This window comes from Oncorhynchus masou, chromosome 33, assembly GCF_036934945.1.
Source record: "Oncorhynchus masou masou isolate Uvic2021 chromosome 33, UVic_Omas_1.1, whole genome shotgun sequence".
NCBI lineage: Eukaryota > Metazoa > Chordata > Actinopteri > Salmoniformes > Salmonidae > Oncorhynchus > Oncorhynchus masou.
Genome location: NC_088244.1, coordinates 35,385,406 through 35,401,142, shown reverse-complemented (window position 1 = coordinate 35,401,142; position 15,737 = coordinate 35,385,406). Strand labels below are relative to the sequence as shown.

Sequence of the window (15,737 nt, the reverse complement as noted above, 5' to 3'; positions counted from 1 at the left end):
TGCGGAGATGGCGTTTGGTCAGCCCCTGGATAGCCCTCATGTTCCTCCGGGGCCGGAGTATGCCCGGAGACTCCAGGACCGCCTGGAGACAGCCCACACCTTCGCCAGAGAGCAGCTGGTGAATGCAGGTGTGAGGCAGAAAAGGAACTATGACGTGCACACCCGGGGAAGGCACTTTGTGGCTGGGGAGCTGGTCTGGGTCTACAGCCCCCTAAGGAAAAAAGGCAGATGCCCCAAGTTGGACAGTCACTGGGTGGGACCCTGCAGTGTCCTGGAGAGGGTAGGGGAGGTTGTGTACCAGGTGCAGCTTCCTCCCAGGGGGAGAAAGGTGGCACTGCACCGGGACAGGTTAGCCCCATACAGAGGGGCCTCTTTTCCCCAAACCCCAGGAACCCCCACAATTCCCCTCTCTGGCAATGACATTCTCCAGGCACCCACCCTCAGGTGCCGCAGACAAGGCTCCAGACAGCCCACTCCCCCTGTCTCCCCCCCTGTGTCACCGCGTGGTTCCCCAGAGCCATGGACTGTATTACCCGTTCCCGCTTCCTTGTCCCCCATATCCCTGCCTTCATCCCCTGGTTCCCAGAGGGGCACTCTGCGACCATCACGGCCACGCAGGCAAAGGAGACCTCCGGGTCGCTTCAGAGACTTTGTTTGTTCCCTCGGGGACGAGGGACTTTGTGGTGGGGGGGCTGTGTAGCGACCCGCACAGACAGCTGTGTGTTATGTGTTAGGCTAGGAGGTGGTTGTGTTGTACTGACCAGTACCCGGTGTTCGCGGGGTCCGACATGTCAATCAACCTGCTATCTGCCAATCACGGGAATGCCTGGAATGTTCTGATGCCGGGCATCCTGGTGGTTGGCGGAGTGGCGTGGAGGGGGGTTGGGCAGGGGGGTGGAGCGTTGGAAGTTAAGACCAGGTTCAGCCTTTGTTCTCTCTCTCTTACGTCTGGGCTTCCCAAGAGAAGGTCACGATTGGCTTGTGGGTTATCTGTCATCTTTTTGGCGTGTGCTACGGCCCAAACAGTAGCCTGTGTAAAGTTGGTTTAATAAACCGTCAATTCGCAAACTCAAGCCTCTGTCTGGACAATTGTTCATTTATGATCTAGTCAGGTCATTACAATATGTTTGGAACCTTAAAACAACAACCATAACGAAAAAACTCTACAACCGATTAACAGTTCTGGGTCCGTTTTTTTACTTACTTTCACATATCCAAGCTCGGAGTTGGCTCACTAGAGAAATAGGCAAAACTAGAGACGCTGCTGATGGTGTGTTTGCGAGATGCCAGACAAAATGCCATTTTAAAACCACCCCCCACTCCTGCCGTGTCTGCAGACATCCCCCAAACAAACAAAAAACGACTCTGAGAATCAGTGCACATGATAACTTGGGGGGGGGGATGTCGAGTCGCGTGCAGCTTCACTCCGAATTGATGATTACTTGTGTCCTGCCAGCTGTGGGAATGATTGAAACCGTCATTTAGGTTGTGATGCAGTCACAACCACAAGTCTCAACAAAACTCAGTTTTGGACGAGACTGACTTTATGACCAAAATTATCCTATTTAAACTTTGTAGTCAATTTTGACAGAAGAATACATATCTCTGACTCATATCGATGCGTACACATAACAGAAAATCATAACAACTCCAAACAACTCCAAACATGACAGATAGCCCCTAGGCTATAAGAATATAAAGAGACATGAGCCCCCCAAAAAATACATAATGGAAAAATGATAATACTTCTGTGATTCATTTCCTTTCATCAGTTCTACCAGCTCATGTGAGATTATTAGATTACATAACAAAGCTGGAAATCTTTTCTCTAATCTTTCTGGCTGCCCTCACCCTAAATTCATGTTCAAGTTTGTTTATTTGTCATATGCACATGATATACATGGAGTACACTTACTTACAGGTTAACCTCTCGACAACTTAACAATAGAAAAAGTAAGTAGCTTCGTGAATAAAAAGAGTAATACAAATGAAATAATTGCAGCAATTTAATAATGGGCCATTTTTTACAAATAGTTACATAGTCTATATGGAAATAGCAGACATGAGTCAAGCATGTTTACCTGTAGAATGGAATAGGTTATGAGACCTCAATGATTCATTTCATTTTGTCAGATCTACCACCTCAACATTGCCCATTTTAAACTGGGCTAATATCAATTACAGTGCCTTGCGAAAGTATTCGGCCCCTTTGAACTTTGCGACCTTTTGCCACATTTCAGGCTTCAAACATAAAGATATAAAACTGTATTTTTTTGTGAAGAATCAACAACAAGTGGGACACAATCATGAAGTGGAACGACGTTTATTGGATATTTCAAACTTTTTTAACAAATCAAAAACTGAAAAATTGGGCGTGCAAAATTATTCAGCCCCTTTACTTTCAGTGCAGCAAACTCTCTCCAGAAGTTCAGTGAGGATCTCTGAATAATCCAATGTTGACCTAAATGACTAATGATGATAATTACAATCCACCTGTGTGTAATCAAGTCTCCGTATAAATGCACCTGCACTGTGATAGTCTCAGAGGTCCGTTAAAAGCGCAGAGAGCATCATGAAGAACAAGGAACACACCAGGCAGGTCCGAGATACTGTTGTGAAGAAGTTTAAAGCCGGATTTGGATACAAAAAGATTTCCCAAGCTTTAAACATCCCAAGGAGCACTGTGCAAGCGATAATATTGAAATGGAAGGAGTATCAGACCACTGCATATCTACCAAGACCTGGCCGTCCCTCTAAACTTTCAGCTCATACAAGGAGAAGACTGATCAGAGATGCAGCCAAGAGGCCCATGATCACTCTGGATGAACTGCAGAGATCTACAGCTGAGGTGGGAGGCTCTGTCCATAGGACAACAATCAGTCGTATATTGCACAAATCTGGCCTTTATGGAAGAGTGGCAAGAAGAAAGCCATTTCTTAAAGATATCCATAAAGTGTCGTTTAAAGTTTGCCACAAGCCACCTGGGAGACACACCAAACATGTGGAAGAAGGTGCTCTGGTCAGATGAAACCAAAATTGAACTTTTTGGCAACAATGCAAAATGTATGTTTGGCGTAAAAGCAACACAGCACATCACCCTGAACACACCATACCCACTGTCAAACATGGTGGTGGCAGCATCATGGTTTGGGCCTGCTTTTCTTCAGCAGGGACGGGGAAGATGGTTAAAATTGATGGGAAGATGGATGGAGCCAAATACAGGACCATTCTGGAAGAAAACCTGATGGAGTCTGCAAAAGACCTGAGACTGGGACGGAGATTTGTCTTCCAACAAGACAATGATCCAAAACATAAAGCAAAATCTACAATGGAATGGTTCAAAAATAAACATATCCAGGTATTAGAATGGCCAAGTCAAAGTCCAGACCTGAATCCAATCGAGAATCTGTGGAAAGAACTGAAAACTGCTGTTCACAAATGCTCTCCATCCAACCTCACTGAGCTCGAGCTGTTTTGCAATGAGGAATGGGAAACAATTTCAGTCTCTCGATGTGCAAAACTGATAGAGACATACCCCAAGCGACTTACAGCTGTAATCGCAGCAAAAGGTGGCGCTACAAAGTATTAACTTAAGGGGGCTGAATAATTTTGCACGCCCAATTTTTCAGTTTTTGATTTGTTAAAAAAGTTTGAAATATCCAATAAATGTCGTTCCACTTCATGATTGTGTCCCACTTGTTGTTGATTCTTCACAAAATAATACAGTTTTATATCTTTATGTCTGAAGCCTGAAATGTGGCAAAAGGTCACAAAGTTCAAGGGGGCCGAATACTTTCGCAAGGCACTGTATATATAGATCCTATCAAGCACTATCAAGTTGGATGGGGAGGGTCACTGCACAGTTGTTTTCAAGTCTCTCCAGAGACGTTAGATTGGGTTCAAGTCCGGGCTCTGGCTGGGCCAGTCAAGGACATTCAGAGACTTGTTCCGAAGCCACTCCTACGTTGTCTTGTATTTTGTCCCGTTAAATTTTTCCTCGATCATGACTAGTCTCCCAGTCCCTGCTGCTGAAAAACATCCTCACAGCATGATGCTGCCACCACCATGCTTCACCGTAGGGATGGTCTCAGGTTTCCTCCAGACATGATGCTTGGCATTCAGGCCAAAGAGTTCAATCTTGGTTTCATCAGACCAGAGAATCTTGTTTCTCATGGTCTGAGAGTCCTTTAGGTGCCTTTTGGCAAACTCCAAGGGGACTGTCATGTGCCTTTTACTGAGGGGTGGCTTCCATCTGGCCACTCTACCATAAAGGCCTCATTGGTGGAGTGCTGCAGAGATGGTTATCCTTCTGGCAGGTTCTCTGGAGCTCTGTCAGAGTGACCATCGCCTCCCTGACCAAGGCCGTTCTCCCCCGATTGCTTAGTTTGCCCGAGTGGTCAGCTCGAGCAAGAGTTGGTTTCAAACTTCTTCTGTTTAAGAATGATGGAGGCCACAGTGTTCCTAGGGACCTTCAATGCTGAATACCTTTTTTTGGTACCCTTCCCCAGATCTTTGCCTCGACACAATCCTATGTCAGAGCTCTACAGACAATTCCTTTAACCTCATGGCTTGGTTTTTGCTCTGGCATGCACTGCCAACTGTGGGACCTTATATAGACAGTTGTGTGCCTTTCCAAATCATTGAATTTAATCAATCATTGAGTCCAATCAATTGAATTTACCACAGGTGGACTCCAATCAAGTTGTAGAAACATCTCAAGGATGATCAATGGAAACAGGATACACCTGAGCTCAATTTATAGTCTCTTAGCAAAGAATCTAAATACTTATATAAATACGTTATTTCTGTTTATTTTAATACGTTGTTTTTTTTTACCTTTATTAACTAGGAAAGTCACTAGGAAATTAGGAAAGAACAAATTATTATTTACAACGAGAGCCTACACCGGCCAAACCCGGACGACACTGGACCAATTGTGCACCGCCCTATGGGACTCCCAATCACGGCCGGGTTGTGATACAGCCTGGAGTCGAACAAGTGCGTCTGTAGTGACACCTCAAGCACTGAGATGCAGTGCCTTAGACCGCTGCGAAGGCCTGAATGATGAGCATTTTTTATTTATTTAATCCATTTTAGAATAAGGCTGTAACCTAATAAAATGTGGAAAAGTGGAAGGGGTCTGAATACTTTCCAAATGCACTGCATATATTGGTTCATATCAATTTGTAGTAAAGTTCAGCTTCAGACTCCAGAGGGGCACTGTGTCGCTGTCAGAAGATATGTGCTTCAGTCATAAAACATTTCTAATCTCGTCGGTCTCAGCTAGCTAGTCAGCCAGTACCTACCTAAGTGGCTAGCCAGCCAAGCTAGCTACAGAAACGAAACATATCAAATACACTCGCTAGAAATAAACACTTTAACTAATGTAATGACCTATATCAACAGCCTTAAATATACTGTTCAATAACTCTTACTGACACCCAGTAGCTTAAGGGTGCTGAGTGCTAACCCTAACTTATTAGCATTAGCCAACCGTTATGCTGAGGGAGACACGCTAGTTAGCTACCACCAACCCTGCACAGAGTTGTGGCTAACTTTCTGGCTGTTCCGCCCTCTCCATCTCATTCACTGCTGTGTGCTCATGCTCAACCTGCTCACTTTTTTTTGCCTCTAACGGAAGAAGTTCAGAATATCCATATTTGCTCTGTGCAGACTCTAAATGAGTGACAGGTGTGTTGCTGAATGATGACATTGACATCTAACCGGTGCTGGGGGTAGGGATGGGGTCAAGGGATGTGAGTGGTCCACTGCATTGTGAAATCCAGACTAATCACAGAAATTACCGCATCACTCCTGGAGCTTCTTGCAGTGCCTACTACTGGGTTTGTACTAGGTAACACAGCCACAAAGTCAAAATTGGCCAAATAAAATATATTTTTGGTCTTAATTCAAGGTTAGTATTAGACCCCAGAAACCCAGGCCCAATGATGCCACTGTAAACAAGGCTGCATGGGATTTATCTTAAAGCCGGGAGCCACTTGGTGGATTTGACAGCTCTAACACAGTTCTCCGACACAGCCAAACTGCTATGCAGATGTTGGCTGAAGCGGATCTGATTGAATCGAGCCCTTGATATATGTAGATGATCTTAGTTCCTCTTTAGTGAGAGAATAGCAGGGCTGCATTTCTGGAATTGAGGAAGTAGAATCCCCAGACGACAACACCCACACAAGTTAATCACAGCTTGTTTCAGTATTAGTATAGTACTGTAGGACTATGCTATTACAGTCATACAGATTCCTATTGAATGACACCTATTTCTACAAAACATGACAGCAACACTACAGTCAACATGCCATCAAGAGTTCAAGAAAGAGCATAGAATAAACCAGAGAATTTGCCTTTTCATTGAAATAACAGCATTCATCATAATGTAATTGCTTGGAATGAGGATGAGTTTGATTGGTACACATGCTGAAATAATAGAATCTTACCTGTGGCACGTCCTTTTAACCTTTTTTGTCTATTTTATTGTCTATTTTATTGGATTTTTTGTTATGGCAACATAATCTATGGAGTTATCCAGAAGGTGAGGTCAGTACAGGTGCATCAAAGCTGGGACCAAGAGACTGAAAAACAGCTTCTATCTCAAGGCCATCAGACTGTTAAACAGCCACCACTAACATTGAGTGGCTGCTGCCAACACACTGACTCAACTCCAGCCACTTTAATAATGAGAATTGATGGGAATTGATGTAAAATATATCACTAGCCACTTTAAACAATGCTACTTAATATAATGTTTACATACCCTACATTATTCATGTAACAATACAGAGGCGGATGCAAGCAACGATGGTTTAATGAATATAGTTCACAGCAGCAACAGGACAGACAGACTGTACTCAGACGGAATCCGACCCAGGGACTCGGGCGCATCTTCCGATGATAGCGTGCTGAGAAAACCCAGGGGAGTGTGTCTGGATGAGTAGGAAGGAGCACAGCAGATAATCCACACAAGAGAAGAGCACGGACACACGACACAACCTCAGGGAAGAAACAACGATCTGACAACAAGAAACACTGGTTACAGAACATATAAAGGGAAGATAAGTGGTTCCAGCTGGCGCAGACAATCAGGCCGAGATTGGGAACCACGCCCACACAAACACGGGGGAGAGAGAGAGAGAGAGAGAGACAGTGGATTCATGAACCGTGACAATACCCCCCCTAGGAACGCCTCTTGGCGTTCCCAGGCGAATTTACCTGTCGATTGAAATCATCGATAAGGGAGTGATCCAGAATGTCCCTAGCAGGCACCCAACTTTTCTCCTCCGGGCCGTAACCCTCCCAGTCCACCAGGTACTGGAATCCGCGTCCCCTCCTTCTAGAGTCCAAAATACGATTGACAGAAAAGGTGGTTTCCCCATCAACAAGTCGTGGCGGCGGGGGAACCGGGACCGGCGGGTTAATGCGTGCCTGAAACACAGGTTTTATTTTAGACACATGAAAGGTAGGATGAATTCTCCTATACGCCGGAGGAAGCTTGAGCCGGACCGCCACCGGACTAATGATCCTGGTGACTTATAAATTTGGGGGCAAGCTTGTTCGAAACGGATCGGAGTGGAATGTTCTTAGTAGAAAGCCACACTCTTTGGCCAACGACGTATACCGGAGGCTTCGACCGGTGGCGATCGGCCTTAGCCTTGGTGCGCGCCCCCACCCGGAGAAGAGTCTCACGGGCTCTGCTCCATGCGTGACGGCACCTTTGGATGAAAGCGTGAGCGGAGGGAACAGTGACCTCGGACTCCGTACTGGGAAAGATAGGTGGCTGGTAACCTAAACTACACTCAAACGGAGAGAGACCCGTGGCTGCCACTGGCAACGAATTGTGAGCGTACTCAACCATAGAGAGTTGTTGACTCCAGGAAGAGGGATTCTTAGAAACCAAACATCGCAACACTCTCTCCAAATCTTGGTTGGCCCTCTCCGTTTGACCGTTGCTCTGGGGATGAAACCCTGAAGACAGGCTGACACTCGCTCCCAGTAACCTACAAAACTCTTGCCAAAACTTGGACACAAATTGGGGCCCCCGGTCAGAAACTACGTCCATCGGCAGGCCATGTAAGCGAAAGACGTGATCCACGACAGTTACCGCTGTCTCCTTGGCAGATGGTAATTTAGGCAAGGGAATAAAATGAGCCGCCTTCGAGAACCGGTCCACCACGGTCAAAACAACCGTCTTGCCCTGGGAGGGCGGGAGGCCGGTAACAAAATCTAGCGCGATGTGGGACCAGGGTCTCGAAGGGACCGACAGCGGTTGGAGTAACCCATCTGGGGGTCGATTAGAAGTCTTCCCAGTGGCACAAACCAAACAAGCCAAGACAAAACTGTGAATGTCACGAGCCATCAGTGGCCACCAAAAGCGTTGCTTAACCAAAAGGCTAGTGCGGCTGACTCCTGGATGACACGCTACGTTGGAGCAGTGCCCCCACCGAATAACATCGGACCGACACCCCTCCGGCACAAACAACCGATTAGGCGGGCAACCGGGCGGAGGCGTTACCCCTTCTAAGGCCGTTTTGACCCTCGATTCAACCTCCCATGTGAGTGTGGAGACCACTAGGGTCCCGGGTAGGATGCACTCGGGAGTGGATGGGCGTTCGGAATGGTCAAAAATGCGAGAAAGGGAATCGGGTTTGACATTCTTGGAACCCAGGCGATACGAGAGAGAGAAGTCAAAACGTCCGAAAAAGAGTGCCCACCGCGCCTGCCTGGAGTTGAGTCGCTTGGCGGTTCTGATATATTCCAAATTCTTGTAATCGGTCCAAACTATAAAAGGTACCCCCGAACCCTCTAACCAATGGCGCCACTCCTCCAGTGCTAACTTCACTGCCAACAACTCTCTGTTGCCAATGTCGTAGTTGCGTTCCGCAGGTGATAACCGATGGGAAAGGAACGCGCAAGGGTGCATCTTGTCGTCAGAAGAGGAACGTTGGGAAAGTACCGCACCTACCCCCACCTCTGAAGCGTCCACCTCCACCACGAACTGACGCGAGGGATCGGGAGCTATGAGGATGGGAGCCGAAACAAAGCGGCTCTTGAGTTTGGCGAAAGCAGCCTCGGCTGTATCGGACCACCTGAACGTCACTCTGGGGAGGTTAAGGCGGTAAGAGGAGCGACTATCTGGCTAAAGTTGCGAACGAAACGCCGGTAGAAATTGGCGAATCCCAGAAACCTCTGTAGGGCCTTACGGGAATCTGGGCTTGGCCAATCCACCACAGCCTTAACCTTGTCAGGATCCATGCGAATACCTTCAGTCGAGACGATGTAACCTAGGAATGGAACGGATTGTGCATGAAAAATGCATTTCTCCGCCTTGACAAAAAGTCCATTCTCCAACAACCTCTGAAGCACTCGTCTGACGTGCTGAACGTGTTCCTGGAGAGAAGAAGAAAAAATCAGTATGTCATCCAGGTAAACATATATGAACTGATCAATCATATCTCTCAGCACGTCATTGACGAGTGCCTGGAAAACCGCTGGGGAGTTGGATAGCCCAAAAGGCATGACCAAATATTCGAAGTGCCCTCTGGGGGTGTTAAACGCGGTCTTCCATTCGTCCCCCTCCCTTATGCGAACCAAATGATAAGCATTACGTAAATCCAACTTAGTGAACACGGATGCTCCCTGTAACCTTTCAAAGGCTGAGGACATCAACAGTAAGGGATAGGTATTCTTCACTGTGATGTTATTCAACCCACGGTAATCAATGCAAGGACGCAAGGATCCGTCCTTCTTCCCCACAAAGAAGAACCCCGCCCCCGCTGGAGAAGAGGAAGGACGAATGAATCCAGATGCCAGAGAACCAGAGATGTATCTCTCCATAGCCTCCCTCTCAGGAACAGAGAGTGAATATAACTTGCCTTTAGGCGGAGACTCACCTGGCAATAATTCTATTGCGCAGTCATAGGGACGATGCGGAGGAAGAGAAGCAGCACGGGACTTACTGAACACCTCCTTCAGGTCGAGGTATTCAACGGGCACGTTAGACAAATCCACTGCCTCCTCTAGAAACACAGAATCAGACACAGATGAACAAGCAGACACTAAACAGGACTCAAGACACTTGTTACTCCACATGGATATAGAGTTATGACCCCAGTCAACTCTGGGGTTGTGTTGGGTGAGCCAAGGGTGGCCGAGAACTAATGGTGCAAGGGGTGAGTCCATGAGTAGGAATGATAGTGTCTCAGTGTGATTGCCAGAAGTGATGAGTGTGATAGGTTCAGTGGTGTGAGAAATGTTGGGGAGTTCTTGACCATTGAGAGCGTTGACGGATATCTTGTGCGTGAGTGAGGTGATAGGGATCTGGAGTTTGTGAGCGAGCTTGAAGTCCATGAAATTACCCTCTGCTCCTGAGTCCAGTAAGGCTTGGGTGTCGTGCGTGTGTGTGGCCCATCTTAGTCTTACCGGGAGGAGAGTAGATGATGAGGTCTTCTCTGTGGTGACACCACCCGATAGTAGCCTCATGTTTACTACCGGGCCTGATCTTTTACCGGGCAGGAGTGGATAAAGTGGCCCGCTCTACCACAGTAGAGACAGAGTCCTTTGGATCTCCGCCTCTCCCTCTCTTCCCGGGAGAGGCGAGCTCTCCCCAGCTGCATGGGTTCGTGAGCGGAGGCTGAACTGGCCGTGTTCCCGCCGCTGGCATGCCAGCCCTCCGTGTCGTTATACGGTCTGTTAGGGCATGCTCGGCGGCCAATACGACTCAGACGAGCGTCGACCCTCAAGGCTAGTTCCACTAGTCCATTTAAATTCCTGGGAAAGTCCAGAACATAAATCTCCTTCTGGATCCGGTCCTCCAGCCCATGCAGGAACATGTCCCACTGCGCCTCCTCGTTCCACTGACACTCTGCGGCCAGAGTGCGGAATTGGATGGAGTATTCCGATACTGAACGGTCTCCTTGGCGAAGGTCAGCGAGTAGTCTGGCCGTCTCCCTACCCGCCACGGCCCGATCGAAGACCCTTCTCATCTCCTCGGAGAGTGTCTGGAAAGAGGTGCAGCATGGGTCCTGGTTCGCCCACACCGCCGTTCCCCAAAGAGCCACTTTGCCTGATAGCAGTGTGAGTACGAATGCTACCTTAGACTGTTCACGGTTGAAGGTCCGTGGCTGCAACGAGAAATGCATGGAACATCTCGTAAGAAAGGCTCTGCAATAGTCAGGATCACCTGAATAACCCTCTGGTGTCGGTAGCCGTGGCTCTAGCTGGGAATCCGGCTCTGGCGGGGCGTGTTGAACTGCCGGTGTAGGTGGCGCAGCGGAACCCCTCAGATGTTGCAATTGTTGGGTCAGCTGGGATACCTGCGTCGCAAGGGTTTGTACTGCCCGACCTGTGCTGGAGATGTTCTCCTCTTGTTGATCCATTCTCGTGATACTGCGGGAAATGAATTCGGTCAGACTCGTTGAACTCGCTGCATCCATGGTCTGGTCAGATCGTTCTGTAACAATACAGAGGCGGATGCAAGATGCAAGCAACGATGGTTTAATGAATATAGTTCACAGCAGCAATAGGACAGACAGACTGTACTCAGACGGAATCCGACCCAGGGACTCGGGCGCATCTTCCGATGATAGCGTGCTGAGAAAACCCAGGGGAGTGTGTCCGGATGAGTAGGAAGGAGCACAGCAGATAATCCACACAAGAGAAGAGCACGGACACACGACACAACCTCAGGGAAGAAACAACGATCTGACAACAAGAAACACTGGTTACAGAACATATAAAGGGAAGATAAGTGGTTCCAGCTGGCGCAGACAATCAGGCCGAGATTGGGAACCACGCCCACACAAACGAGAGAGAGAGAGAGAGAGAGAGAGAGAGACAGTGGATTCATGAACCATGACAATTCATCTCATATGTATACATATATACTGTACTCTATATCATCTACTGCATCTTTATGTAATACATGTATCACTAGCCACTTTAAACTATGCCACTTTGTTTACATACCCTACATTACTCATCCCATATGTATATACTGTACTCGATACCATCTACTGCATCTTGCCTATGCCGCTCTGTACCATCACTCATTCATAAATCTTTATGTACATATTCTTTATCCCTTTACACTTGTGTGTATAAGGTAGTAGTTTTGGAATTGTTAGTTAGATTACTCGTTGGTTATTACTGCATTGTCGGAACTAGAAGCACATGCATTTCGCTACACTCGCATTAACATCTGCTAACCATGTGTATGTGACAAATAAATTTGATTTGATTTTGACAAGAGGAATACCTATGTAAGAATACTGTTCATCGATTCCAACTCAGCATTTAACACCATAGTATCCTCCAAACTTGTCATTAAGTTTGAGACCCTGGTTCAATACCCCGCCCTGTGCAACTGGGTCCTGGACTTTCTGACGGGCCACCCCCGGATGGTGAGGGTAGGAAACAACATCTCCACCCCGCTGATTCTCAATACTGGGGCGCCAGACACGAGACGTATGTGGCAAGGTCTACAGTCAATCACGGATAACAAAAAGAATATCAGCCCAGTCGCGGGCTGTCCTGTACTTTCTGTTCACCCATGATAAAAGCGAATCCGACCATCACCCCTGGTGAGACAGAAGCGCGACTCATCAGTGAAGATCACTTTTTGCCAGTCCTGTCTGGTCCAGCGACGGTGGGTTTGTGCCCATAGGCAACATTGTTTCCGGTGATGTCTGCTGAGGACCTACTTACAACAGGCCTACAAGCCCTCAGTCCAGCCTCTCTCAGCCTATTGCGGACAGTCTGAGCACTGATGGAGGGATTGTACGTTCCTGGTGTAACTCGGGCAGTTGTTGTTGCCATCCTCTACCTCTCTCGCAAGTGTGATGTTTGTATGTACCGATCCTGTGCAGGTGTTGTTACACGTGGTCTGCCACTGCAATGATGATCACCTGTCCTTCCTGTCTCTTAGGCGTCTCACAGTACGGACATTACAATTTATTGTGCTGGCCACATCTGCAGTTCTCATGCCTCCTTGCAGCATGCCTAAGACACGTTCACGCAGATGAGCAGGGACCCTGGGCATCTTTCTTTTGGTGTTTTTCAGAGTCTGTAGAAAGGCCTCTTTAGTGTCCTACGTTTTCATAACTGTGACCTTAATTGCCTACCGCCTGTAAGCTGTTAGTGACTTAACAACCGTTCCACAGGTGCATGTTAATTCATTGTTTATGGTTCAATGGGAAACAGTGTTTAAACCCTTTACAATGATGATCTGTGAAGTTATTTGGATTTTTACAAATGATCTTTGAAAGACAGGGTCCTGAAAAAGGGACGTTTCTTTTTTTTGCTGAGTATACATGTGTGACCAGCGGATGTACAATCATCGCGAATTGAATTAAGGGGCGTTTCAACCCGGAGAGAACATAATTATACACTCGCAAACTGATCAAAAACGAGGGCTGAGGGGCTTACGTTGCCTACCCCCCTTGATTGGCTAATAATTTCGACCGACGACAAAGATGGCCGCGGGGATTCCCCAAAAGGTATTTAAGGCGAAAGTAAGTGGGTGGGGGGTGTCTTTTTTTAAATATATGTTTGAAACGCTGCCAGAGGCATCTTGCAGTGCTTGCTACTGCCTAGCGCAGTATATTGTATAGTTTGTTTTTGTCATAAAAATGTGTCAGTTAAAAATGTTGGGTAAATAATGTATAGCGTAAGTGATGTGTGTTTATGGAAACTAATATCAGACTGAAATGTAAACAACGACAACAAAAAACTCCACGACAACTAAAAACTCCACGACATTACAACGTGGACATTTATGTATTATTTGGTCGACGTTGATCAATGAGATTTCAATCTTTATTCACCCACTCAACAAGACAGCCAAAAGTTTGTTGAATTCCCAATGTGTTTTCACTACGCTTTCAACCATCTTGCACAACCAAAAATCAATGGAAATATGTCAGATGTTTGGTTTAGTTGTCATTTAAATATGTTATCACTGCGCTTTCAACCACTTAAAAGCAAAACAAAGTTAAAATGTGAATACAATGTCAGATATTTTGTATTTATACAACAATTGAATGTGTTATCACTGTGCTTTATCTAGCGTAACAAAATGACGTGATTGCATTCGAGATTACATTAAAAGCACCTAGTGCGAGTGAACAATTATGTTCGAGATTCTATGCAGATCATAGGAATTGTGATATGAGTTTCCAAAACCGCAGACCTGCAAACTTTGCATGCCAACTTGAACATGCACACTTTCGATGGTTGCATAAGTAGACATTTATAGATACAGTAACCTCAAAATGTGACATTGGATATTTTACTCAAAAGGTTGAATAAATATTATTATGTTAGTTTGTAAGATAGCCTAAAGTTAAGGCTATTTACTGTATTACAAAAGTAATATTGTGTTTGGTCGACAACATAACCAAATATTAACATTTAAAGGATATCTAATGCTTGGATAATTTCATCTGAGCCACTGGCTTAATCCTATTCTTTAACTTTAAGTTTGGTTTAGTTGGAGATTGAATTCAACATAACTTGTCAATAAAATAACACATTTTAATAGGCTATTTACTGTATTACAAAAGTGATTTTGAATTGTGTTTGGTTGTCAACGTTAACAAATATTTGAAGAGATGTATATTTTGTGCTACTAACTTCTGGCTTTAATTCCCGTTTGTCTACAAATTAATAATTGATATGTTGGATTCATGTCTCCATTACAACCAAAAATTGTGATAGTAGGAGGTGCTGCCCAACTATTTTTGGTTGAGATGGAGACGTGAATCAAACATATTAATTAATAACTTGACGATTACATTTTGAAATCAACCAAGGCTTGAAACCCTAGGACTCTATGTATTGTCTGTTTTTAGTTGAACTGTGGGTTGAATTGAAACCCAGCAGCTGTTGATGACTTTGCAAATACTACATAGGCCTAAACAGTATCATAGATGATATATGACTTATAAGTTATGGTTACATTTAATTAGCTCTTTTATATCTGCCCTTTTGACAGACTTTGAGACCATCAATGAATCTATCTAGTTATTAAGAGATCTCTCAATAATCTTTCTCAGGATAGCACATTGGTAGCAGTCACTGACAAATATCTAAGCTAATTAGGGCTGGGCATGATAACATTTTGGCATGGGAGACCAAATTAATGCCTATAGATAAATCAACTCTCCAGTAGGAGGTGCTGCCCAGCCTATTGTTTTTTTCTTCCTGATAGTGGATAAAACATTGAAGATGTGACGTTGTTTCAAAGGTACAAATTCAACACATTTTATACAAGGTTTGATTAAGTTGAAACTTGATTACCACGATGGCATAATCCTGTGGTTGAAATTTCAACCTCAAAACAACAGTTGATTATTTTTTTAATAAGATCCCATGTATTTTCCACATACTGTAGATTCCACGTCACAATACCTTGCACATTATGCTGAAACCATGTTTATTCAACCAGTTTGTCTCCAGTGGGTATTATTGAAAGTGTATATTTAAAAAAAAGTGTATATCAGAATGTACCAAGATTTACAATTATATTTTAGTCATTTAGCAGATGCTCTTATTTAGAGCTACTTACAGTGGCTAGCTGGGGGGGCTCACGGGTGCCCACATCCCGCTGCTGACACCAGTGTAGAAAATTTGGGAGGCAAATAAAGTGGGAAATGACATTCCCAAACTATTGGCCTCAAGCCAAGCACAAACCACACTCCCAAATAGGCTTACGTTATTTGCATCGA

The 15,737-nt window shown here is 45.6% G+C and overlaps 1 long non-coding RNA gene across 1 annotated transcript; it reads right to left on the bottom strand.

The window, feature by feature from the left end:
• Nucleotides 1-6,805: 6,805 nt before the first annotated feature.
• On the bottom strand, nt 6,806-7,537 carry LOC135528385 (uncharacterized). The gene is made up of 2 exons (XR_010453547.1): nt 7,228-7,537; nt 6,806-7,028 (listed from the first exon to the last, which is right to left on the bottom strand). It is a non-coding gene; the product is annotated as an uncharacterized LOC135528385 (long non-coding RNA).
• Between the last annotated feature and the right edge of the window lie 8,200 nt (nt 7,538-15,737).